This window comes from Pongo abelii, chromosome 19 (genome assembly GCF_028885655.2).
Source record: "Pongo abelii isolate AG06213 chromosome 19, NHGRI_mPonAbe1-v2.0_pri, whole genome shotgun sequence".
NCBI lineage: Eukaryota > Metazoa > Chordata > Mammalia > Primates > Hominidae > Pongo > Pongo abelii.
The window spans coordinates 35316846-35335442 of record NC_072004.2 but is presented as its reverse complement, the minus strand read 5'-3'; the positions used below and the strand labels follow the sequence as shown (position 1 = coordinate 35335442).

General features: G+C 42.7%; 1 pseudogene; it reads right to left on the bottom strand.

The window, feature by feature from the left end:
• Positions 1–230: 230 nt before the first annotated feature.
• LOC129051168 (putative uncharacterized protein LINC02693) lies at positions 231–18089 on the bottom strand (annotated as a pseudogene).
• Between the last annotated feature and the right edge of the window lie 508 nt (positions 18090–18597).

The window sequence follows — 18597 nt, the reverse complement described above, 5'->3', positions numbered from 1 at the left end:
GCAATGTATTTTCATAGTTTCTGTAATAAACTTGCCATTCTTTACTCACAGTTGTCTTGGTAAATACCTTTACTACCCACGACAACCCTGGCCCCAGCAGTCGCACCCACAACAAAAGGGGCCCATGAGGAATTCTGCCGGGTGATGTCGGCAATATAGAGCTCAGGCTCTAACCGGAGGCAGCCAAGCTCCAGCCATTCCATCTTGAGCTTCTACCATAATAGGAGCAACCCAGGACATCAGTAGCCTGGGAAGGAGAGAATGGCATTGTCCACAGGGACCTAAAGCCAGAACACCTGTTTCTGGCTGCTTCACCTGAACATTAAGGTTGCAGACTCTGGCTTCAGTAACTGTTGGCAACAAGCTGAACACCCTCTGGGGCAGCCCCCTTGTGCTATCTGGGAATTCTCCTAAGGCCATAGGCACACTGGTCCACAGTGGTGCTGTGGAACCTGGAGTCACCCTCTGTAGCCTGGACACTGGGTCCCTGCCTTTTAACGGACACAACTTCAGGAAGCTGCAGCAATGAATACTGACAGGAATGAAACACAACACCTCTTACATATGTGTGGAGGGTGAAAACCCACTGAAAACATTTCTCATCCTCGACTCCAGCAAGAGGGGCACCTCAGAAAAACCCACAAGGGCCCCATGGAGGAACACCAGCAGAATTTCAGCATGAGAAGGAACCAGAGCCACCCGGACGCTAAGCTCTCCCTAACCCCAAGAGTCCTGGCAAATTGAGCTCATGTTGTCCATGGCTTGCGAGTGAGACTGAATCCAGGACTCGCTGATGGGCCACCGAATTGAACCTGGACTGTATGCAAACATCCCAGCGTGGACGGCTCCAGCATCACAGTGAATCCCCTGCCTTCAGCTGATGCCATCACCATCTGCAATCCTTTCCCTTTCTGCATGACACAGCTTAGGGTCTCTGCGAATCCAAAGCTGAGGTTTCAGCCATTCCCACCTTTACTTCCTCCTGGAAGAGCAGCAGCCCGGAAAATCGGCAGCCTGGGTAGGACCAGGGTCAGGGCAGAAGCCACAAGGACAGCCAAGGTGCCTGCCAGTCCCTACCTAACCTGGAAATGAAAACCACCAATTCCAGAACAGCCCCCAGTGTGGCCCTGTGGCACCCCCATGGCAGCAGCAGCAGTGCAGGCACCATAAGAAGCCAGTGGCTGCCAGGGCGCGTCCTCCAAGGAAACATCCTCCCCAGGCAGCTCCATCAGGTGCCACACTAGCAGAATTTGCCTGCAGGCATGACCTCAGCCACTCCCTCCTACCAACACCCATGCTTCAGGCCAGTGCAAAAGACCCGGCATGAGCTCAAAGGAGAGTGGGGGTGAAGAAGCCTCACAGGGTGGACAGGTGAGGGCCAGGAATAAAATGAAGGATGTGTGTGTGGGTGTAGGGGGTCAAGTGCATCCTGGTGCTTTCCACGGAGCATGCAGACCCCGAGTTCCACAGAGCACACAGGCTCTGAGTACCACAGAGCACAAGGACTCTGAGTTCCATGAATCACACACACCCCAAGTTCCATGGAGCACAAAGGCCCTGAGTTCCATGGAGCCAGGAGACTCCAAGTTCCACACAGCAAGAAGACTTTGAGTTCCATGGAAAATGAAGACCCTGAGTTCCATGCAAAATGAAGACCCTGAGTTCCACAGAGCATGCAGACTGTGGAGTTCAATGAAGCTCAATGAGATGATGCAGGAGATCTGCCAGGAGTGGGATACAAAGAGCTGCTCTGTGTGCACAGCATGTTTGGGCATGCAGCACTTCTGCACACTCAAAAGCATGCTGGGCGGAAGGTTAAATGACAGCCTGTAGCTGGCTGGGCAACCAGAGGAGAGGCTGGCTGGCCTGGGCCCACCTGGGCAAACTTCAGAGACTGTATGATTTTTTCTGGGGCACTTCTCCCCTTCTCTTCTGGGGTGCTTCTCTTGTCTTTTCTTTCATGTTTATGGGGCAGGGGTGATGATTCTGTAGAAATAAAGATAAGAAAACTTAATGGCCAGGCATTTAACATCTTATTTTCTGAGCTTCTGCTAATGATGGGTTGTGACTACTGACTTGAGTGGTTCTCATTAGGTTCATCTTAGAGAATACAGGATCATCATTTCCTAGAGCAGGTTGCATAACAATGATATCAACACCAACAGGCACCACCACAGATGGTTCATTTTTAAATTTATTTTGTAGAGAATAGGTCTCATTATATTGCCCAGGCTGGTCATGAACTCCTGGGCTCAAGCAGTCCTTTCACCTCAACCTCCCAAAGTGCTGGGATTACAGGCATGAGTCACTGTGCCTGGCCTGGCAGTTCCTTATAAAGTTAAGTATACACTTATCATATGTAAGCTGACAACTTATATCCACACAAAAACTTCCATGTAAATGTTTATGATAGCTTTATTCATAACTGCTAAAACTTGGAGGCAATCAAGATGCCTTTCAATAGGTGAATGGATAAACTGTTGTGGATTCACACAATGAACTATTATTCCTTGATTTAAAACTGAGCTAACAAGCCATGAAAAGACACACAGGAAACTTAGATGCATATTGGTAAGTAAAAGGAGCCCACTTGAATGCTATGTACCATAGAATTCCAACCACATGATATTCTGTAAAAGGCAAAACTATGGAAACAGTAAAGAGAGCAGTAGTTGCCAGGGTTGTGGGAGGGAGAGGGTGAAAAAAAGGAACAAGTAGCTGAGGAACAAGGGATATTTTAAGACAGTGAAACTATTCTGCATGCTGCATTAATGATGAATACATGTCATGTCATTACACATTTCTCAAAATTATAGAAGGTACAACACAAAGAGTGACTTCTAGTGAATTTTAGTTAATAATAATGTTTCTACATTGTTCATCATCTGTAACAAATGTACCACAAGGCAAGACTGTAAGGGTAACAACAGGGCATGTGGGCAGGAAACTGGATATATGAGAACTCCCTGTACTTTCCACTCATTTTTCATGTAAATCTAAAACAGCTCTAAAAAAAAGTCCAAAAATTAAAAAAAATCCAAAGGACCATCAAGGGCAGAATGGATAAATAAATTACAGTATGTTTATACAATTGAATAAAATGAATAAACTTGCAAGTTAAATGTAATCTCATGGTGGTACACAAACACACACACACACACACACACACACACACAATAGAACATATACAAAAGGAAATGAGGAAATTAAAACATTTCATTACCAAAAATCAATTAAATACAAAAGAATACAGTATGCAGGAAATGAAGAACAAAAAAGCTATAAAGCATATAAACAACCAACAGTATATGACAGAAATAAATCCCTCCTTATCAGTAAATAAACAAAACCAAAAGTTGGTTTTTGAAAAGGTGAACAAAACTGACAAAACTTTAGCTAGATTGACTAAGAAAAAGAGACTCAAAGCCAAAAATAAAAGTGGGGCATTATTACGAATTCTACGGAAATAAAGAATTATAAGAGGTGTATTATAAACAACTGTTTGCCAAGAAATAGGACAGTCTAGATAAAATAGACAAGTTCTTAGGTATACAAAACCTACTAGGACTGAATCATGAAAAAACAGAAAATTAGAATAGACCCCATAACTACTAAGAAGACTGAATCAGTCATCAAAAACTTTCTGACAAAGAAAGGCCCTGAATCAGATGGCTTCACTGGTGAATCTTATCAAACATTTAAATAACACTAATCCATCTCTTCTAAAAAACTGAAAATCAGAGAACATTTCTAAACTCATTCTATGAGGTCAGCATTACCCTGATACCAAAGTCAGAAAAAAAGTAGACAAGAAAACTAGAGACACGTATCACTTCCCTGATGCATATCAATGCAGAAATCCTCAACAAAATACCAACAAACTAAATTCAGCAGCATATTAAAATAATTATACACTATGACCAAGTAAAATTTATTCCTGGAATGCAAGGATGGTTGAACATTCAAACATCACTGCATTAGGAGAATGGAGTGGTAAATCACATGATTATCTCAACAGATGTAGAAAAAGCATCTGACAAAATTTAAATACCCTTCCATGAAAAAACACTCAGCAAATGCAGAGGGGATGGAAGCTACCTCAATATAATAAAGATCATATATGAAAAACACACACTAACATCATACTTAATGGTGAAAGAGTGACAGGTTTTCTACTAAGATAGGAACAGAGCAAGGAGACCTGCTTTCACCACTTCTATTCAAAATGGCTTGGAAGTTCTAGCCAGAACAATTAGGCAAGAAGAAGAAACAAATGGCATCCAAACTGAAAAGAAAGAGGTAAAATTATATTTGTTTGCAGATGATATGATCTTAGATGTAGAAAACCCTAAAGATTACACACACACACACACACACACACACACACACACACACACACACACACTCCTGTTAGAATAAACAAATTCAGCTGAATGGTAGGATACAAAATCAGTGCACAAAAATCAGCTGTGTTTCTAAATACTAATAATGAATAATCTGAAAAGGAAATTAAGAAAATTCTATTTACAATAGCATCAAAAAGAATAAAATACTTAGGAATTAACTAAACCAAGAATGTAAAAATCCCAATGATGTCCTGTGCAAAACAGAAAAATTCATCCTAAAATTCATATAAAATTTCAGGATCCAGAATAGTCCAAACAATCCTGAAAAAGAACAATGTTGGAGGACTCATACTTCCTGATTTCAAAACTTAGTACAAAGCTACAGAAATCAAAACAATGTGGTGCTGGCATAAAGACAGACATATAGACCAACAGAATAGACTAGAGAGCCCCAAAATAAACTCTCACATATATCGCCAAGCGATTCTTGACAACTCAACAACAACAAACAACCCAATTGATTCATCTGTGTTGTATATGTTCTACAATTCTGTTTATATGATATTTTAGAAAAGGTAGTATTATAGGGATAGAAAATGACTAGTGGTTGCCAAATAATGCGGTTGGGGAAGGGGTTAACTACAAAGAGGCGTCAAGAATAGAGAATCTTAGAGGTGATGAGACAGTTCTGTTACTGTGAACGTGAATGTATAACTCTATACAGTTGTCAAAACTCATGAAACTGTATGTTACAAAGAATGAGTTTTATTCTATATAAATTTAAAAATCAACAAAGATGGTGGGTGGGTCAGATGGAATGCAGTTGGTGACAAATGAATTTTACTGAATTAAAAATATTGACTAACCCATATTGAAGAATGTGGGGGAAAAAAGTCTTCACCTAAGTAACCTTGGAAAATACTGTTTTGACTGCATACTGTAAGACTCAAGAACTGCACACAAACATAGTGTATTCTGGTTGGCAAATTTGTTTCAGGATATGGGTTAGCAATTCTGAAATGATTTTCCATGTTAGCAAATATATTTTAGAAAATTAGAGCCCAGTTTCTCTCTTTAGGTGAAAGAGATATAAATAAACAAAGGGAGAATGCTAGAATAAACCCTAAGGTGCTGTACTGGACTTAGGAATGTCAGTATGAACCCATGTCTCTTTTAATGTATCTGTTTAGATGGACAGATGTAGATAGGTAGATGCTGAGTTTGTATTCATGCATACATGTTTGGAAACATTCACGTGTTTCCAAACTATGCTGAGAGGGCCTCGAAGCAGTGATATCCCAGTATTAATGAGCACACCCAGTACCCAGATCCTGGTTTCTAAATACCATTCTCCTATAAAAGAAACCAAGGCTTCTTGGAGAAATGACTAATTCTAGGCCTGCCATGAAAAACACGAGATGAGATTAGAGCAACTTGCAGTGCCAGAAAATAAGAAAGTGCTTTTAAAAAACATAAAACGGTGGGGACATGTCAAAAGAAGCCAACCTGGAAGAGCTATGACTCAAGGTGGAACAATGTGAGTGGCAAACAACTATGACAGCACTAAACTGTAACCAAGAACATAAAATAAATATCCACAAGTCCATACTGATATAGAAAACATTAAATAAATCAGGAAGGAAAGACAAATCTTCCTTGCAGAAGAATTCCAAGTAATAAATGTTGAAGGAGCACAAACAGAAAACTACCACTAGAACACCACAGTAATCATTACTGCAGGAAAGAGTCATCAACGAATGCAAAAATTTTGGATGAAGAAACAGTATGTTTCTGTGGCCTCAAAACATCTCCCTCCAAATATTTATTATATATTTTTCTTTTTTTTTCCTCTTAATTTCATCTAAAGATCTATGACTAAAGCAAATATAACACTGTGTTATGGGGTTTATGCCATGCAGATGTAAAATTTATGGCAACAACAGCACAAAGGATAGGAGATAAATGGCACTATTCTGTAGCAAGTTTTTCTATTTTACATTCACTGTAATAGTACAATATTAATTCTAGACTGTGAGAATGTTAATGATGCACATTGTAATCCTTGGAGCAACTGCCAAAAAATGAAAAAATGTGTCACTTCAATGCTAATAAAGGAATAAAACAATACAAAAAAGTACTTGTATAAGAATGTTCATAGACCTTTACTATTATGATAGCCCAAAACAGGAAATAACCCAAATATTCATCAACAGAGAAATGTATGAACAAACCACGGTGCATTCATACAACAGAATACTATTCAGCAATACAAAGGAACAAACTACTAAAACACACACTATGGAGGTGTTTCACAAATATTATGCTGAGACTGCTGGACATAAAAATGTATATTGTATGATTTCAAGTAAAATGAACTTACGGTTAAAAAACCCCCACAACAGTACTTTCCTCTGGGGAAGTTAAAAATTGCCTAGGAATGAACATGAGGGTGTTTTCTGGGGATGATTGAAATATTCCATTCTGAAAAGAGGTGAAGGTTATATGGGTGTATTTATTTTTCAAAGCTGTACAATTAAGACTTGTGCCTTTCAATGCATGTGTATCTTACCTCACCAAAAAAGAACTAAAAAAATAAAATAAAATGAAGGGTAGTAGGGAAAGGGCTGTGGTACAGAAGAAACAAAAATGGCACATGATTATTAGCTGTTGAAGCTGGATCACGGCTCTATTATACAATTTTGTTCAATTTTTATATATTTACATTTTTCTGTAACGAAAAGACTTGCACAGAAAGACAAAACTGATCTGTAATGTCAGCTGTTAAGACACTGGTACATTTGAAGAGGAGGGAGGGAGAAAGCGCTTGTGGGCCACATGAGTGAGGCTGCTTCTATTTGTTGGTTACCCACGTGTATCAATTTTGTCATAATATACATTGAGCTTACGGGAATGCTTTATGCATGTATTTCTACATGCATGTTATATATCAACAAAATATTTAAATACCATGTATTTGCACACAAAACTTAGTATCTCAGAGTAACAGCAGCGTTTTTTGTTTCAAAGTGGAACACTTCCACTCACAGCATCAGCAGATGAACTGTAATATTCTGATGTATCTATTAGTGTCCTAACCCTTGGGTGAGACCCCCTAGGTCTTCCCATTTTTGCCTCAATTTGGTAAGTAGCAAGACTCTTATTTCTGACGATGTGATTTTATTTCCCAGCAAAGTCCTCCCCAAACCAAGGCCACAATAACTAGCACGGTGTTCTGCACATCATATGCACTCAGTACTTGTGAAATTGAGTTGAATCAGAAACAAAACAAGGAGCAGAGGTCAAGTCCTGCAAAAGATAGTATGTAAATAATGTAAATAACGCAAGTAAGACTGAAAGGCTACAGCTCAGCAGCAAAGACTTCACATTCGTTTGAGAAACCATTTGCTACTAGTTCATCAAAAGACGTTGGTTTCACGCTGTGGTTCTCAATTCTGGCCACACATTGTAACCAGTTGGAGAGCTTTAAACAGCAAGGATGTCTGGATCCTACCCCAGGGATTCTGATTTCACTGGTCTGTTGCAATTTGGGTTTTGGGAATTTTAAAAGCCCCCTGCCACCCAGGTGATTATAAGGTGCATCAGGGGTGAGAACCTTAGCTGTGCCTGGTTTCCTTGTGTGCTGCTGGGATTTGCCTCATTGCAGCATCTCAGCTTTGTGGGGAGGGGTGGTGGGCCGTCTTAGAAAACAGCTCTGCCCTGTTAAAATCAAAGGACGGCTTCAAGACGTGCTCAGCTGCTTGAATAAAGTGCAGCAGGAGGAAATGTCTTTTCAGCAGATCTATCTTTACATCACTTGCTTTCAGAGTAAGAGGTTGTTTTGGGCACAGCATTTTGATTTAGTCTGTGTTGAAGACCAGTAATAGCCTACAAATACCAAAATGGGATGAAAAGAATTTCCAAACATGTGGAGTGCTTTATACGTGTTTCTTCAACCTTCCCTGTGTCTACACCCTTTGCAATGCGCTTTTACAGCTGCTCCCATCCAGAGTTAGAATCTGTTTCCCAAGACTTGGATCCAGCTGGCAGTTTTGGGCCCACTCTCAAAACGTCTTGAATGCTTCTTCCTTTTCTTTCAGAACCCTGCCATCTCCATGACAACAAGCCCAGGTTAGCCTGCTAGAGGATGAAACACTTTGGGGAAGAGAACCAAAGTTGCCCACTCCACAGTCAACTCACTCTCAACAGCAGAGCTTCCTGGTCACCAGCAGCTGACCCCCTTCTCCCATACACACACATGAAGATTGCTATACCTTACAAAGGTACGGCAGGTTTTATATGTATAGTAAGTAATTTATGGCAGGAGCCTGTCATAAATTGCTGACTTGCTCAATCATGAGCTAAATAAGTTTTGGGATGGCTCATTACACAGTAACAGCTAACTAACACACCCAGAGCTGACAGGATGCCAGGATTAACAACATGCTGACTACAAGTTAGCTGGCACACTATAGGGACTGTCTAGGTACTGAATTCCTTTTCCCCTTATTAGAAGTTGGGTCCCTTGAATTATAAAGAAATGCATGTAGACGTGTATGTGCTTAAAACTCACACAGTATCGCACAACACAGGAGGAAATAGATGACAGCCTGACCACTAGGGCAAAGGCCAAATAGCAAGGTAAGGCGTTTGTCTGGAATCTATTCCCTCCAAATCTAAACTCTGGAGGTCAAGGCTGTGGACAGGTCCCACCTCCTGGGACCCTGCTGTCCTCTGATCTCTGGCGGGGAGAATGGCCGCACCAAGCAGCAGATGGGCAGCAGTGGCCTACCTGTGGCCACCTCCTGCTGGCAGCCCCTGCTCTCTCAGGGCACTCTCTCTTCCTTTGGGACTGGGAAGAGATGTGGGTAGGGAGGGGGAGCTCCCTCGCTCCTGGCAGAGAAGTGGGGTTCAGGCCCTTCACCTTCCTGAGTTCAGGGAGTCAGAGCTTTCAGAACATCTTGAATCTGGCTGCTTTGAACAGAGATATGCTAGAAGTGTAAAATATGGAGTGAGTTTTAAAGATTTAGGACAAAGAAATGTAAAATGTTTCATTAATAATTTTATACTGATCACACATTAAAATATTTTGGATACATTGGGTCAAATAAATTATATTATTACAAATCACTTCCACCTGTTTCTCTTTAGTTTCCTTAACCTGGCTAGTAGAAAATTTAAAACTACAGGCAGGCATAGCTCATATTGTTTATATTTGACACGGCTGTCTTAAAGGACTGCCTCCCTTCCGAAGCTCAGGCTGCCTCCAGTCATGGTGGAAGGGGAAGTGGAGCAAGGAAGAAAGGAGGTGGGGTGCCACGCGCTTTCACAACAACCAGCTCTCATGTTCCATAGAGCAAGAACTCACTCACTACCACCGGGACAGCACCAAGCCATTCCTGAAGGATCTGTCCCCAAGACCCAAACACCTCTCACTAGGCCCCACTTTCAACATTGGGAATCAAATTTCTTTCTTTCTTTCTTTCTTTTTTTTTTGCTAGAGGACAGGAAGGTTATAAAATCTGAAAATTTTAAATAATTTGTCATTTTGTTGTTTCCATTTGTGAACAAAGGACTTAATAAAAAATTTAAGATTTAACATTACAATAAAATACATTCATTTCAATATCACGCTGGAATTCAACATTGTTTTGCACGGGGGCTGCAGAAACAATGCAGAGCTTCTTCCTCCTCCAGACCCTCACAGCTCAGCAAGCCTCTCAAGGGCTGGTTGCTGGCCACTGCGTTTCCAGTTTTTGTAGGTCCTCTTCCTCCCAGATGATTAAGGAACAAGGCCAAAGGTGTTGGAAGCTTTCAGAAAACACAGGATTTTTCTTTCTGTGGCTCACCAGCATTTTCATTTCTGTTTCAGCAACACCATATGCAGGCCACAGCTGAGCCAAAACACATCATGAATTGAGTCTGAAATCAAATTGTACCTAATATTTACAGCCATGTGCATTACTAAAAAGGGACATATCTTCCAACAATTCCAGTAAGTTCCCAAGACTTAGTTCACACTGGGTACTAGCCTGTGATGGTGCCCCTGTGCTTGTTACTGGGGGCAAAATGGGACAGTGTTTGCTGAGTTCATGGCTGAGGGGCTGCGGTGCCATGCAGGGAGCAAAACTTCCCACTGAATAACACTCCTCTGTGAGAGCGGCATGGCGGCTGAGGTCAGCTGGCTCAAGGCAACTGCCTCCTTGTTTCCTAACAAGCAACATTTTCAGGGAAAAACCCCAGCTTCAATGTAGGAAGGTTTTGATGGTGGCTCAGGCCTGGGACTGAATTAAAAAGGAATAAGGAGATAAAATCCACATTTTAATTATAAACAAATGTCTCACTGAAAAAATTCCAGACCCATAAATCCATCTATGTATTAGTTATTGGAGTAATTTAAAATGTGAGGAAATTATAAAGTGTGTGTCCCTTATTATATATTTCTTCCCCCCCACCACTTTTTAAACATCTAAAGTTCCTAACACATAGATACTCTTTATGAGGAAAAAAAAACCTGTTGACATTGATACAGTTTGAATATTTGTCCCCTCCAAATCTCATGTTGAAATTTGACATCCTAGTGAGACCCTGTCTCTACAAAAAATTGAAAACTTAGTTGGGCATGGTGGATTGAGCCTGTTATCCCAGCTACTCAGGAGGCTGAGGTGGGAGGACCTCTGGAGCTCCAGGAGTTGGATGCCACAGTAAGCTATGGCTCAGCTCAGCCATGGCTTCTATAGTGAGCTATAACTGCGCTACTTCACTCCACCCTGGGTGACAGAGTGAGATTATCTCTTTAACAAAACAAAACAAAACAGAAGAAAGAAATTTGATTCCCAATGTTGAAAGTGGGGCCTAGGATGGGTGCGGTGGTGCAAGCCTGTAATCCCAGCACTTTGGGAGGCCAGGGCAGGCGGATCACAAGGTCAGGAGATCGAGACCATCCTGGTTAACATGGTGAAACCCCGTCTCTACTAAAAACACAAAAAAATTAGCCGGGCATGGTGGTGAGCACCTGTAGTTCCAGCTACCCGGGAGGCTGAGGCAGAAGAATGGCATGAACCCGGGAGGCAGAGCTTACAGTGAGCTGAGATCATGCCACTGCACTCCAGCCTGGGAGACAGAGCGAAACACCATCTCAAAAAAAAAAAAAAAAAAAAGAAAGAAAGAAGAAAGAAATTTGATTCCCAATGTTGAAAGTGGGGCCTAGTGAGAGGTGTTTGGTCTTTGAGGGCAGATCCTTCAGGAATGGCTTGGTGTTGTCCCAGTGGTAGTGAGTTCTTGCTATATGAAACATGAGAGCTGGTTGTTGGAAAGCATGTGGCACCCCACCTCCTTTCTTCCTTGCTCCACTTCCCCTTCCACCATGACTGGAGGCTTCCTAGGGTCCTCACCAGAAACAGATGGTGGTGCCAGGCTGGTACAGCCTGCAGAATCATAAGCCAAATAAATCTCTTCATAAATTACCCAGCCTCAGGTGTTCTTTTATAGCAACACAAAATAGACTAATACAGACATCAATGTGAATATTTAATATTGGAAGGTTTTTTTCATTTTCTATTTTGTCTGTATAGCTAACATTAAAGAAGCCAAAGATATAGAATGCTACATCTCAGATATTGCATTTTGTAAAAAACATGAAGGTGAAATCTTTGTTTCTTCAATTACTAATCAATGATAGTTGCACTTTGCCCATTCTATGCAGAATACAGTTCCATGAACCATGGGGAGATGGAAAATAACCATGTCCCAGCCTTCCAGGCAAGTCCCTGGAAGGAATGGCTTGGTGCTGTCCCAGTGGTAGTGAGTGAGTTCTTGCTCTATGAAACATGAGAGCTGGTTGTTTGAAAGCGCGTGGCACCCCTGGTGCCTGGAAGGCTGGGACAGGTAAGATTGCATCTCTGTGCTCTGCAGTGTCTGTCACACAGCAGGCACTTAATGAGAAGGCTGCTGAATGAAAGAATACTTCCAACCAGCCTGGAGCCCAAATGCAGGTTCTCCCTGAAGTTCTGACCTCACGTTGTGGGCATTGTGGGCTTCCATGCACATGTCCACACCACCCGTGCACCCACTTCCTTCCTGGACCTGAGCAGCGCCCCACTTTCCAGCTCCTGCCTGTGAGGGGATAACCAGGCCCCTGGGACCCACAGCTCCAGCAGCTGGAATTCAGAGTTTATGACCTGCTGTTTTCCACATTCCCCCTCTCACCCCCTCAGGACCTGCACCCCGCTGCACTGCACCTTCTATTCTGCTGTCATGGCCCGGAGCTCTGTTCATCTGCTTCAAGCAGCTCTCCACCCCGCTTCCTCCCTCCCCTCCTGCTGGATCTCTTTCTTTCATTGGTTCTTGTCCCGTTCCCTCAGTAAAAGAACTCTCCTTCCACTCTGCCTCATTCACATTCACTTGGGAACCAAAAATTCACCCCACAGCTTAGCATTCCCGGTTGTGGAAAAATTCAGGCACCTTCTGGAATGAGACAAATGTGAAGAAGCCAGACATGAAAAAACACTTATATGGATCGACTTATATGAAATGCCCAGAGAAGACAAATCTATTGAGATGGAAACTGGATTTGTGGTTGCTTACAGCTGGGGTAGGTGGTGGGGGGAACAGGGTGATAGCTAAAAGGTACAGGACTAATAAAAATGTTGTAAACTTAACCACGGTTTTGGTTGCACATATCTGTGATTATACTAAACCCTAGCAGATCATAAGGTATGTGAATTTTTCCTCAATAAAGCTGTTTAAAAATAAAAAAAAATTAGGCTGGGCACAGCAACTTACCCTGTAATCCCAGCACTTGGGGAGTCTGAGGCAAGAGGACTGTTTGAGGCCAGGAGTTCAAGACCAGCCTGGACAATAGAGTGAGACCCGATCTCTACAAAAGATTTAAAAAATTTAGCCAAGCATGGTGGTGTGCACTTGTAGTCCTAGGTAATCAGGAGGCTGACGTGGGAGGGTCACTTGAGCCTGAGAGGTGAAGACTGCAGTGAGCCGTGATGATGCTACTGCAATCCAGCCTGGGAGACAGAGAAACATCCCAACTCAAAAAAAAAAATTATTATGAACTATTTTATACATACAAAATTACACACACACACACACATACACAGACTCACATAAAAGTAAAATAAATAATTGTACCCATCACCTACACCACTACATTTGAAGCCGTCTGCATGGTTGGCCCTTCTGAAATGTAACCCCATCTGGGACAATCATTCATCTGAAGCTTTACAAAAAGTATTATTTCCCTGACTTTCATTATACTTTTATTACATAATAATATCTCTAAATAATATATTGTTTCCCTAAATAACATACTGCTTAACTTTGTAAGTTTTTACACTTTCTATAAATGTGCTGTGTATCTCTGTAACTTGCATTACTCATTCCACATTGTATTTTCGAGAGCCTTCTATGTTTTAAGTAGTTTCTCATTCAATTCTATATATTGCTTACTAATTAGCCCTTAAATTGAATATACTAAGACCTGCTGGAGAGAGAATTCTTGTGGGATAATGAGTATAAAGTGCTTAAAGCAGTGCCCCATTCATTATAGGTATTCAATATATGTAATACTATACATAATATTTTAATACTGAGTAATTATATACATATTATGATTGCCCCTTTCTTTGTGGATGCATATTATTTCATCAGCTGCACTATGAACTAATAGTTTTCTTTCTTTTAGGGGAGGTGGCAGGGTCTGGCAGTATTGCCCAGGCTAAAGTACACTGGTGCAATCACAGCTCACTGCAGCCTAGACCTCCCAGGTTCAAGGATCCTCCCACCTCAGCCTCCTAAGTAGCTGTATCTATCGGCAGTGCCACCACTCCCAGCTAATTTTTTAATTTTTTGTAGAGATGGGGTTTCACCATGTTGCCCAGGCTGGTCTCTAACTCCTAGCTCAAGTGATCTGCCCACCTTAACCTCCCAAAGTGCTGTGATTACCGGTGTTAGCCATTATGCTGGGCAAGAGTTTTCAAACTACGGTGAAATTCAAGTTACAGAGACCTTTGGGAAATGCCTCATTCTAGGTATTTGAAGCTTCCAGATAGCTAAGATTAAAAATTTTTACATACTAACTTGTTTCTAAGTGTATGCTTTTACATTTAAACAAACTAAAAACATGAGCTTTATAAAAAAATTTCAGCCATTTCCAAATTCTCTTCCAAACTTGTTTAGGAACATACATGACAGAGCTTTGGTCGGATTGGGCAAACTGTTGTGAGTTCTGTTTTTAAAATATTACTTAACTTGTACACTTCCACACATTGGCATGGCACATCATTGCCATTTCCAATATGTTCCTGTGCTTCACCAATTTCCATAGCTGTCAGAGGGAGAGCAGCCCAGGTGACAGGAAATGAAGTTGTCTGGCTCCAAGTCCTTACCAGGAGGACTTCTGGGATCCAGAGTCTTTGCATGGGGCAGATGACATATTCTTAGAGGACGTTCATTTTTTCCACTGTAGCTGCTAGTGCCAGTTTCCACTCCACTGCCTGAGGGTAGGTTGATCTTGAAAGCCCTCACCGATGGATTTGTGGTCACGCCTGGAACCCTGTGCCAAAAGGACTGGGAGGTCCCGTTCAGGAGGGAATCCTCTGACTTATTACTGGCATCTGAGCATCTCCCAGCATGGCTGTTCCTACTTGTAATAAGGTGATGTCAAATGACTTCAGGGCAGTGCTCCAGTTCCCATGAACACATCTGGTCACTCTGGGAGCTTCTGAGTCAGTGAGCTCTCTCCTTACATCCCGATACACTGTTGTTTGCAAAAATATATTTTTATAGGCAAGGTCTTTGTGTTTTGGATTTGCACCCTGATGTAGGCATTAATTTGTTTAAAAGGATAATTTAATATTTTCAGGAAGCTGAACATCTTTAAATTCTCTTTTGACTATTTCTAGTTTTATTGCATTATGACCCAGAAATGTGTACAATTTTTGTTCTTGTATACTCACTAAGGATTCTTTTTGTTTTCAGAGTAGGACCAAAGGTATTTCTACTTGTTTGCAAGTCTGTTGGCTCAGTTTCTAAAGAGTTCATTTTGTTACCATGTTCTTTTAAGTATATACATACAGGTTAGTTATGTTTCCAGTTTCCTGTGCTTTTTTTTTTTTTTTTTAAACAAACTTTTCTGGCCCTTCATTCTCTCGGACTTTTCCTTCCATGCCTTATGCTGTAGATACAGTCTATGATCTAGCGTTTGTCAGTTAAGATTGTTTTCAGCTCTGCAGACCAGAAAATCTGACCCACATAGCAAGAACAAGCAAGGGTAGGAGATGAGGTTGAAGAGGCATGCACCAGGTTGTCTGAGCTTTTATTCACTGCAATGAGTAGATAGTGGCAGGGTTTACACCGGGGTGGGGGGTATGCTTATATCATGTTTTAACATTTTCAAGAGATCACTCTGGATGCTTGAGTGGAGGCTGGACTGTAGCAGGGCAAGACAGGATGCAGGGAGGTTGGACGATCTTTGGCAGTAGACCAGTAGGAGAGGAAGGTGACTGAAACTGGTTGTGGAAATGGAGATGGTGAATCAGGATGCTGGTTGCGCTCAAGAGCCACAGGACTTGCCGTGTGGTTGCATGGGGGTTGGGGGAGAAGGGAAAAGAGTCAGGGATGACTCTTGGTGCTCCCCTCAGGGAAGAGGCCCCAAGCCTAGTGGTTATCAACAGATGGATGGTATTTAAAGCTATGAGACTGTGTGGGATCATTCTGAGAGGATCATTAGAGATCTGGTGGAGGAGGAGCAGGAGGATGAAGATAAAGGTGAGAGGGAATCCAGGAGAGAAGGTCCCTAAAATCCAGAAGAAAGGGTGGAAATCCTCAATTGTATCATCTGTGTCAAATGCAGCTAAATGACTGAGATAAAAGTCATTTCAGCAAAGTACCCTGGAGGAAAGCTCGAAAGGAGTGGGTGCAAGAGAGGATATGAGGTGAGGTAGTTGCATGGAGCAGAGAAACAGAATGGTAAATGGAGAGAAATCTGGGGTTAAAGAAGGTCTATTTGTTTAACACACAGCATTAAGGAATGCTTGTGTGTGGACACTAGCAAAAAATCGGTACAGAGAACCCCAGAATTCTGGGGTCATAGCCCGAAAGGACTCCTTAGCTCCAAATTTACTTGAAGTTACAGCTTCCATCTTTAAATTAAATGGGATTTTTTTTTTTTTGCCATCTATTTCATAACACAGGATGTGACACAGAATATATCCGAAATTATTACTTTCCTGGAAGAACACATCTTAGTTTTTAATATCGAAACTGTATAGCAGCTATTTATCTCACAAATCTTTTTTCAGGCTGGGTGCGGTTGGTGACTCATGCCTGTAATTCCAGCACTTTGGGAGGCCAAGGCAGGAAAACTGCTTGAGTCTAGAAGTTCGAGACCAGCCTGGGCAATGTGGGGAGATGTAGTTTCTACAAAAAATTTAGAAATTAACAGACATGGTGGCGCACACCTGTGGTCTCAGCTACTGGGGAGGCTGAAGCAGGTGGATCGCTGGAGCCCCTATCATGGTGCAGTTCCGGCAAAAGAGCAAGAACCTGTCTCAAATTTTTTGGGTGATGGTTGTAGACATAATGTTTGAGCTTTCAAAAATTACAACATTTTAAACTAAATAGTTTGCTGGAAAAAGCCACATGTTGCTTCCAGAAACAACTGGTAGACCATCAGGATCATGACAGTCACTTAAAAAGCTTTGATGTGTTGACAAAGGGGAGGTTCAGGTGACAAAGGGGAGGTTCAGCAAAAGGATGTTGCTGGTCTCAAGCCACAGCTACTGCATCTAAGGCAACTGCATGTTAACAACCATATCAAATGTGGGTGACCAAGTGGCAACATTTAAGCATTTTACATCCTAACTTATGTGCAACTTAAATCTACTGCCACACTGTGAGTTAGGAAATTGGTAGGTTTTTTTCTATTGACTTGCTGTGCCCTATAATTTTTCCTATTTAAAATAATGGGAAACAAGTTTTCAGTTTTTTTCTCAGAAAAAGTCTGACATTTCAGGCACAGATATGTCTGACAGTTATTACCAGCCGAAGAGTTTCTAGCCTTTTCATCGTAAAATTTTAATTACTTACCTTGGAAATTACTTAACTTCGTTCCTTCCAAATCTGGTAGTAAAATGGGTGCTCCAGAAAGCTTTGCTCGTCTCTGCACAGACCTGGGGCTTGAGGAGCCTGCAGCCACGAAGTATAGGACGTCATCAGAATGGAAAAGTGATCCAGATGGTCCCGCAGGCGCAGTGCTGGGGCGCAGAAGTGCAGCCTGTGCACGGAGGGTGGGAGGCCTGCGGGCTCGCCGGGGCTCGGGACTGTGTTCTTGCGGCCGAGAGGCCCACGCAGGACAAGGAGGCCCTGACCCAGGTTGTTGGAGCCCGCGAAGAGGGAGTGAAGCCCCAAGGGGCGTAAGGGTGATCAGACGTGCGACCAAGCTTCCCGTCTGCATGGCAAGGGGCTGGGCCTTTCCATTGTGATTTTTCTCCCATTATGCCGGGCGCATAGCGGGCCGTGGGGCGGAGGGACCGGTGCGGGCGTTCTGTCAGCCCGGGGTCCTGGAGGCCGGCGGGGGGATTCGCAGCAGCCCGAGGGACGGAGGGACGGCAGAAAGGAGTCTCTACTTCCAGGTTCCCAGTGATCGCTATGTTCCTTACAAGCAGTAAACTGACGACTTCAGACACCGGCCACGGAGCTCCACACGCAGTCCTCAAACAACCAGCCCCGCCGGCCAGGCGCACAGCGCATGTCTCGGGGGCGGGGCAGGCGAAGGGGACGGGGCGGGGCGGATCAGAGCGGAGGAGGCGGAGCCGGGCGGGGTTGAGGGGACGGGGCGGGGGGCGGAGAGGCAGGGGGCAGGGGGCGGGGGGCGGAGTGGGCGGGGCGGAGTGGGCGGGATGAGGCGAGGCGGGGGGAGGGGACGGGGCGGGGATTGGCGGGGGCGGACCCGCCCAGCGCTGAATCCAAATCGTATCTAAGCTATTTTCTAGCTCTGACATCCTATACATCACTGCATATGTGCATAGCATGCCAAATACTGTATAAACCAATATTGGTTTTTTTTCTTCTCGGGAGGTACTATATAAATAAAGTATGTACATCGTATCTAATATCAGAACATTCAAATCCCATATTGAAAAGACTATAAATTGACCATAATCCTATGATTCTGTTTAGCAACAGTGCGTTCCTTCTCAGTCTTCACTTTTAAAATATCTAACAGGCTCGATGTCTTGAG